This window comes from Halyomorpha halys, unplaced genomic scaffold (genome assembly GCF_000696795.3).
Source record: "Halyomorpha halys isolate HHAL.00 unplaced genomic scaffold, Hhal_1.1 Scaffold4.1, whole genome shotgun sequence".
NCBI lineage: Eukaryota > Metazoa > Arthropoda > Insecta > Hemiptera > Pentatomidae > Halyomorpha > Halyomorpha halys.
The window spans coordinates 2,603,701-2,610,876 of NW_027116287.1; the positions used below are offsets into that span (position 1 = coordinate 2,603,701).

The following is a 7,176-nucleotide window of genomic DNA, read 5'->3' on the forward strand; positions in this document are numbered from 1 at the left end:
ATATCTTTATACTCAGATTATCTCTAATAGTGGATAGTAGTAATAAGAAAATTGCAATAATAGATAGTAAAAAAGGCTTAGCAAATCCGAAGGTTTGATGTCGATACCACCAATTGATGCTAACAGAGCAGTCTTGATGCAATCTTCCCACCTACGCTTTGGTCTATTCCTTGGACGTTTACCCGTCGATTCAATGTTTATTAACATTTTAGGAATTCGTTCGTTACTAATATTTTTTAAAGAGGAAAAAAAAGGAAAGCTGTATTTGTGTATGGAAGAAAATTATAATTAGATATATTAGATAAATAAAAGGGGGAATGAAGAATACTAAGAAAAAAAAAAGATTCATAAAAAATTAAAATATAAAAGAAAGATAAAAGAACAAAAAAAAATTATGTATTACTATTATATATGTTAAATTTGCCGTAATATGTCAATACATTACAAAAAAGTGTCTAACTACGTATAAGTTTGCTGTTTATTTAGCAACCCGCTACAGTAGGGCATGAAAATATTTTATGATTAAAGTTTTCTCTCTCCTATAGAGAAGGCGCAAGCTAAGAAATTTCGAAATTGAAAAATAGCAAGCACTTCCCACCTTTAATTTCGTTTTTATTTCATCAATTTCGTTTTTTCTAGTTACCGTAGAACCTAAATACTTAAACCTATGTACCTATTCAAATGTATTTCCTCCTGTATCTATATCACCGACATTTCTCTAGTTTCTACTGCTAAACATATAATTTGTTTTATACGTATTTAATTTGAAACCTTGTTCATTACTAAATTTTACTAAGGTATCAAGTTGTATTTAGTTTTATAGTTTCTTCTTCCTCAACTAATAATACCAAATCATCATCTCACCTAAACACTGGTATTTACCACATAAAGTTAAACCCTTTTGGGTATGTATCACATTTCTTATAACGTATTCAATCAAACCCCTAACATCTCAGAATAATAATGGCCTATTTGAATTTTATTAAATTAATAAAAAATCACCGTTAAAAGTTAATATTAGATCCTCTAAATGTTGGTACATTATTTTATATGCCTTTGGCGATGAAGAGAAAAAAAAAACGTAAAATGAAAGTACATTAACGAGCATATTAACCCATTGTTAGAATTTTTTTTTTTCATTGCTAACGTGAAATCCATTATTTTGGCGGTAACAAAAGGACTTGCTTACATTATATTGCGAAACGTAAAATCATGTTTAAATATTTCGTGAGAACATTTCTTAAAGGTGTTTGGAAAATGAGAGGACGAAGAATTGGGAATTCCCATAATTATCATGTCAGTGTAAAATTTCACATGTTGCGTTGTCCTAAACAATACTTGTTCAGAAGTATTTTATTTTTAGAGAAATAATCATAACCTTTATGTAATTTGTTATAAAAAACAGTATTTATCAAAACTGTCTATTCGAGAGGTTAAAAAATACTGCAGTGGTGAAACCTACTGGTAATAAACAACCTATTATAGCTAAATTTACTGACGAAAAAATTAAAATTGTAAATAAATAAAATTTATGATAAAAGACTAAAGGAGATATAAAATATAATAATATAATAAATTTGAATATATTTTATGTATTTATAAAATAAATTATTAACTAAATAATGTTTTCAATTATACATTTTTTTAAATTTGAATTCATAGAAAACTAGTAGTCTCTCATAATTATTGCAATGTTTATTTATTCTCAATATAGAAATAATTAATAATCACTAAAATGTTTTAAATAATTTTGAATCTTGTTTATGTTGAGTCTTATAACCTCTTTTTTTATTCCTTAGTATTTACTCCATACTCTTTTTTTAAAAATTGAATTATTATATTTTTTGAGAATGATCAACTCAAACCAAAATACTTGAAAAAAACAATAATTTTCAAAATTTAAAAAATAATTACATTCTACTGTGAAAAAAAAAATAAATGTATTCTATATTCCATTCTGAAACACTTTTTTGTACTCCGGCTTCTTCAGATCAGTTAAAAAATAAAATAAAATGAAATTATTTTTTAAAACAATTGGATTAATTAATTACATGATTAACCTAAATTATTACCATATTCAATGCTACTCACGTTTTCTCGTTTGATGTTGAAGCAACTAGAATAACTGATTCGACATATGTGAACAATTTTGTGTCTTCAGGGTTTATGTGCAGCTATTTCTTCGTGTATTTAAGATAAAATTTTTTTTTTATGAATTCTTACTACGTATCTGTAATTTTTCAAAACTGTAAACAGGAAAATTGCAATTATTCTTGCCAAATACAGACACCACGCCATTTTTTTTACCATTTTGCTTTTATTGACAAATTAATTCATACAAATATACAAAAGTATTTTATTAAAAACTAAGTTCGTGTAGTGAACTTGCTTCCAAGATATGGGGTCATGACAATTACCACGACACAAGTTAGATATTTTGCAGTAACCAATTCAGAAATTAGCAACCAGTAACCTATTAAAAAAAACGATAATTATTAGAAAACTGGTTAATTTTAAAACCAGTAAAATAGTGCTTGCCTTATTTAATTTAATAATAATGCGGCCAGTAACCTATAAAAACAAATTATCACCGTATTAGTAGGAAACTGGTTAATTTTATAACCATTGAAATAATGTTTGTCTTATTTAATTTAATAATAATGCAACCAATAATCGGTATAAGTATTCAGAAATAACCAGAAGTAACCGATTCAGAAATAAGCAACCTGTTAAAAAAATAAAATAAAATGATGACCGTATTATTAGAAAACAGGTTAATTTTTTAACCGCTAAAATAATGTTTGCCTTATTTAATGAAATAATAATGCAACCGATAACCTACAAAAAAATTATCACCGTATTAGTAGGAAACTGGTTAATTTTATAACCACTGAATTAATGTCTGTCTTATTTAATTATATAATAATTCAACCAGTAACCTATAAAAAAAAGATGACCGTATTAATAGAAAACAGGTTAATTTTTTAACCATTGAAATAATGTTTGCCTTATTTAATTTAATAATAATTCAACCAGTAACCTATTAAAAAAACAAAAATAAATTATTACAGTATTGTTAGTGAACTTGCTTCCAATATAGGTCATGACAAAACTTAAATAGTTTGCAGTAACCAATTCAGAAATAACCAGAATTAACCGATTCAGAAATGAGCAACCTGTTAAAAAAAAAATAAATAAAATGATAACCGTATTATTATAAAACAGGTTAATTTTTAACCGTTTTGCCTTATTTAATTTAGTAATAATAATGCAACTGGTAACCAAATGAAATACTGTATTATTAGGAAACTGGTTAATCTTACAACAGCTGAAATAATGTTTACGTACATCTTCAGCCCTTCCAATTTGAATTAGAGGATAGAAAATTAATGGATAAATTATGTTGGTATTGAAAAAGTCCCTTTGTGGATCTCAAATTTTTCCTATGTTTATTTATTTATTTTTTTTTTTTTTAAATTAAACAATTTTATCACTTCTCATTTGTTTTCCAAATAAATATAAGAGAAAATTAAATCCTTAGCGTTAAAGTTCTGCGTTACTTTAAGTTTGCTTTAGTTTGTATGCATTGTAAATAATTATATTTTTCACCATTTTCTACCTCAAAACATGATCTGCATGTTTCTTGTTTTCTAATTACTCAAACATATTCCCCAGTGCTAATGATATTGATTTGATGATGTGTTTTCTATGAGGATCCCTTGAAAGTCAGAATCCCTGTTTTAAAAGATAATTGTATTATTGAAAAAATGTATCCGGTGAATATGTAAAAATCAGGTTTGTTAAAAATTACTATATTTTTACTTTCTTTTACATGTGTATGAATTAGTAAATAGTATGGGGGGCTATTGTGATCGTGCAAAATCTCGAATTAGATTTTCCACTTTTTTTTTACAATTTATATTCACAAAAATAGCTCAACGATTTTGATCAAACGTTCCATATCTATGAGTAATCAAGTGATTTTTAATAAAAGCTAGGTTTTATCCTCATTTAAATAGTTTGACTGGGCTCAAAAAATAATTTACTATTTTTCATTGTTAGTCTCTTTTTGGGCCAGGAAAATTTATCATAAAAGAATAATATGACAAGATGTAGATATACGGCCTATCTACGTACTTACGTATCTACATAAATATAACAACAATTATGTAAAGGGCCGAAAGACTCACGTCCAGGAAAATTAAAAGAACAATGGATTATTATTAAAAATATTTATTAATTCAAAATAGCTACAGATTAAGACAGTGATCCTTAGCAACTTCATTGTGATTCATTTATTTTTGTTTCTATTGGTCAACACATGATAATCAATGTATAACTTGAGAGGAATTAATAATTTATATAAAAGAAAGCGCAAACTACTAAAATTAAGTTAACAGTGTATTCCAACACATTACAAAAGACTGATCTACATGACTGTAATAAGGCCAATCTGGACATATGGAGTTGAGCTTTGGGGCTCCACTAAACCTTCGAATTCCTCTCGTATTCAATCCTTACAATCCAAAATCCTTCGTAAAATCCTCAATGCTCCTTACTTTGTCACAAATAAAATCATACATAAAGATTCATTAATGTTCCCTTTGTAACCGATCTAGCCCGAACCAGATATCACTCCTTCCATTATAAACTCTCTAACCACTCAAACCCTCTAGTTTCTAATCTTGCATCCTCTTCCATTCCTGACAATCCTCCGAGGCGCCTGAAAAGAAGATGGCCACGATACCAGCTAATGTAAAATGTCATCACGTGTCATTACGTGATGAGTGCTACCAATGGATAGTTTCTCTACACGCCTGTAACATTCCAATTTAACTTAGATAAGATTTACTAAATGTATTATAATGTACAGTTGTAAACAGCAATAAATAAATATTAAAAAAAAAACAGTGAAAAGTGTAATAAAGTAATCATTTATCAAAACTTGCAACAAAAAAAATATTTATAAAATTTTAACCTTATCTTAGAATGTCACAATCTCACAAGAGGAGATCATATCACCAAAAAAGGCAATGGTTTAAGATTTTTGCATTTCTGGATGAGTTGTGAGTGTGATGCGCGTATTGCACAATATTTTTTTAAAAAACAAATTAATAGTGCGGATGTTAAACGCATATCCCCTGTAAGAGAAAGGATTGCGATCGACTGACGTCACCAGTGGGTGGGTCTCGCCTTGGTTTATACCGGCCGGCATTCGCTCTCCGGCAGTCGTCTAGAGATCTTCTCGTACGTTCCTCCTCACGACAGGTCGGTTATATTTATAATAATTTATATATTTATATTAATAAACAATCAAATATAATATAATACTATACTACAATCAACTCTCTTCATGCATTGTATTCAATTTTCAACATTTGCCTATACACGCTAAATTAAAACACACACAATAAAACAGTTTTAATCCTCCCATGATTAGATAACGGAGTTAAACAGAAAATATGGCAAAACGGGAATTACAGGGCTTAAAATTATCACAAGAAAATGACAGAGTCATATAGGTGAGCTTATGAAATTTATAAATCGGCCACTTATCAATTGATTATTTGTTCAGTTAAAGTGTCAATAAATAAATATGGCTTAATTCAATTGATAAACCTCTTGAGTTGAACGTTTTGTTTTTTGATTCAATAAAAATAAAAACATACGATTAGTTGTTTAAGTATTAAAACATATTAAATCCATAAAATATATATTTTTTTAATAAGAAAATTAAAACTATAGTATTAAAAATACGAGATAGATTAGTATTTTTAAGTACGAGTGAAATGTATATAAATATACCTGAAAAAACTTTTGAAAAAGAGTTGTATTATGCTGTATATATTATATAACATTTTATATGACTTCAAATATAAATTATTTAAAATTATGTTATATAATAATTAGTATATACGAGTGCTTTCACCTAAATATCAGAAAAATATCTTTTCAGTACAAACAAAAAACTAAGTAAGACACGTTATTGTTAGGCCGTATTGTTTAGTAGAATTCAATAAACAGTTATTTGAATTATTTATAATAAAACAAGAGATGTTATGAAATTGTCAAAGACCATTTCGTTAGTGTTTTTCGAAATTTGTATTCATTTGTTAAAAACTAATAATTAAAAAAGCATCTAGTTTAGTTACCTATTGAAAATACAAAAGAAAAGTATAAAAATTAACCATTACTCAAATTCACAAGTATTTGATGAAAAGCATATATTATTATTAATAATTAATTTATCAATTGAATGTAATTTTATTACCATTGTAAAAAAAATTACTATTGTAATTGAAATAGAAATTTTTTTTTTATATTTACAATGAATTATAATTTCCTGTTTATTGCCCATTTTTACATCATTTATAATTTATATTTATTTAATTTATTTTTTAAAAATTATTTTCAATGTTTTTATTGTGAAGAAGTTTTTTTGTCTATTGTTTAAAATTAAAAATACTTAAAAAAAAAAAAGAAAGAAAAAAGGAAATTCAAATCACCTTTTGGCAAACTATATATAATAATTAACAAAAACAACTATAATTGTTTTTTTAAAAAAGACTATCTGTTCTACATTTGACACCTTCCTCTTTACCATATTTATAATTTTAATGAGTAGTCTACAATTTATTAGCCTAGATCTGTATTTATAATTTCTATCACACCCAGTTATATTTATTAGTAACTTGTTTTCCAGTCTATCTACATGTATACTTCCTTATAATGTTATTTTTTTTTTCTATATACTTTATAAATATAAAGATTGTTTTTAATTGTTTTGTATTAATTTTCTGTTAATTCTAAAATGTTTGTATCTTGTTCTTTCACATAGCTCTGACGAAAGTGGGGTAAAACGTTGGTTTACAATAAATAGTTTTTTTTTACTATTTTGATACCTTTATTTACCGCCACCTGGACTATCCTCCATTCATTTAATTCATACGGTTAACTATCTTCTTTCAATATTTTTGTTTTTATTTTATTTTGGTGGGTTTTATTATTTGGTCATATAAGAAACTTTGTCAATAAAGGATTCAGTGGTTTTATAAGATATTTCTAACTTATGAACTTTGTTATATCCTAAGTCATACTTTAATATGATACGCCTATGATGAGCCCAACAAAAGCACGCTGAGTCGTTGAAATTACCGGAAAGAAGTATTATATATA

The 7,176-nt window shown here is 26.5% G+C and overlaps 2 protein-coding genes across 3 annotated transcripts in view; one reads left to right on the plus strand and one right to left on the minus strand.

Annotated features, from left to right (window-relative positions):
- The window catches only part of LOC106687440 (uncharacterized transporter YutK), a 73,603-nt gene that overhangs the window by 62,278 nt on the left and 4,149 nt on the right, over positions 1-7,176 (minus strand). The window contains exon 1 of one of the 2 annotated variants that reach the window (XM_067053104.1): positions 2,092-2,187. The exons of the other annotated variant lie outside the window; for it this stretch is intronic. The gene's annotated coding sequence lies outside the window, so the exon portion shown is untranslated. Of the gene's footprint in view, positions 1-2,091; positions 2,188-7,176 lie in introns of those variants that run through there. 2 annotated transcript variants of the gene reach the window in all.
- LOC106688542 (glutathione S-transferase 1) overlaps positions 5,117-7,176 on the plus strand; it is a 45,825-nt gene continuing 43,765 nt past the window's right edge. The window contains exon 1 of the mRNA XM_014433087.2: positions 5,117-5,268. The gene's annotated coding sequence lies outside the window, so the exon portion shown is untranslated. The remainder of the gene's footprint in view (positions 5,269-7,176) is intronic.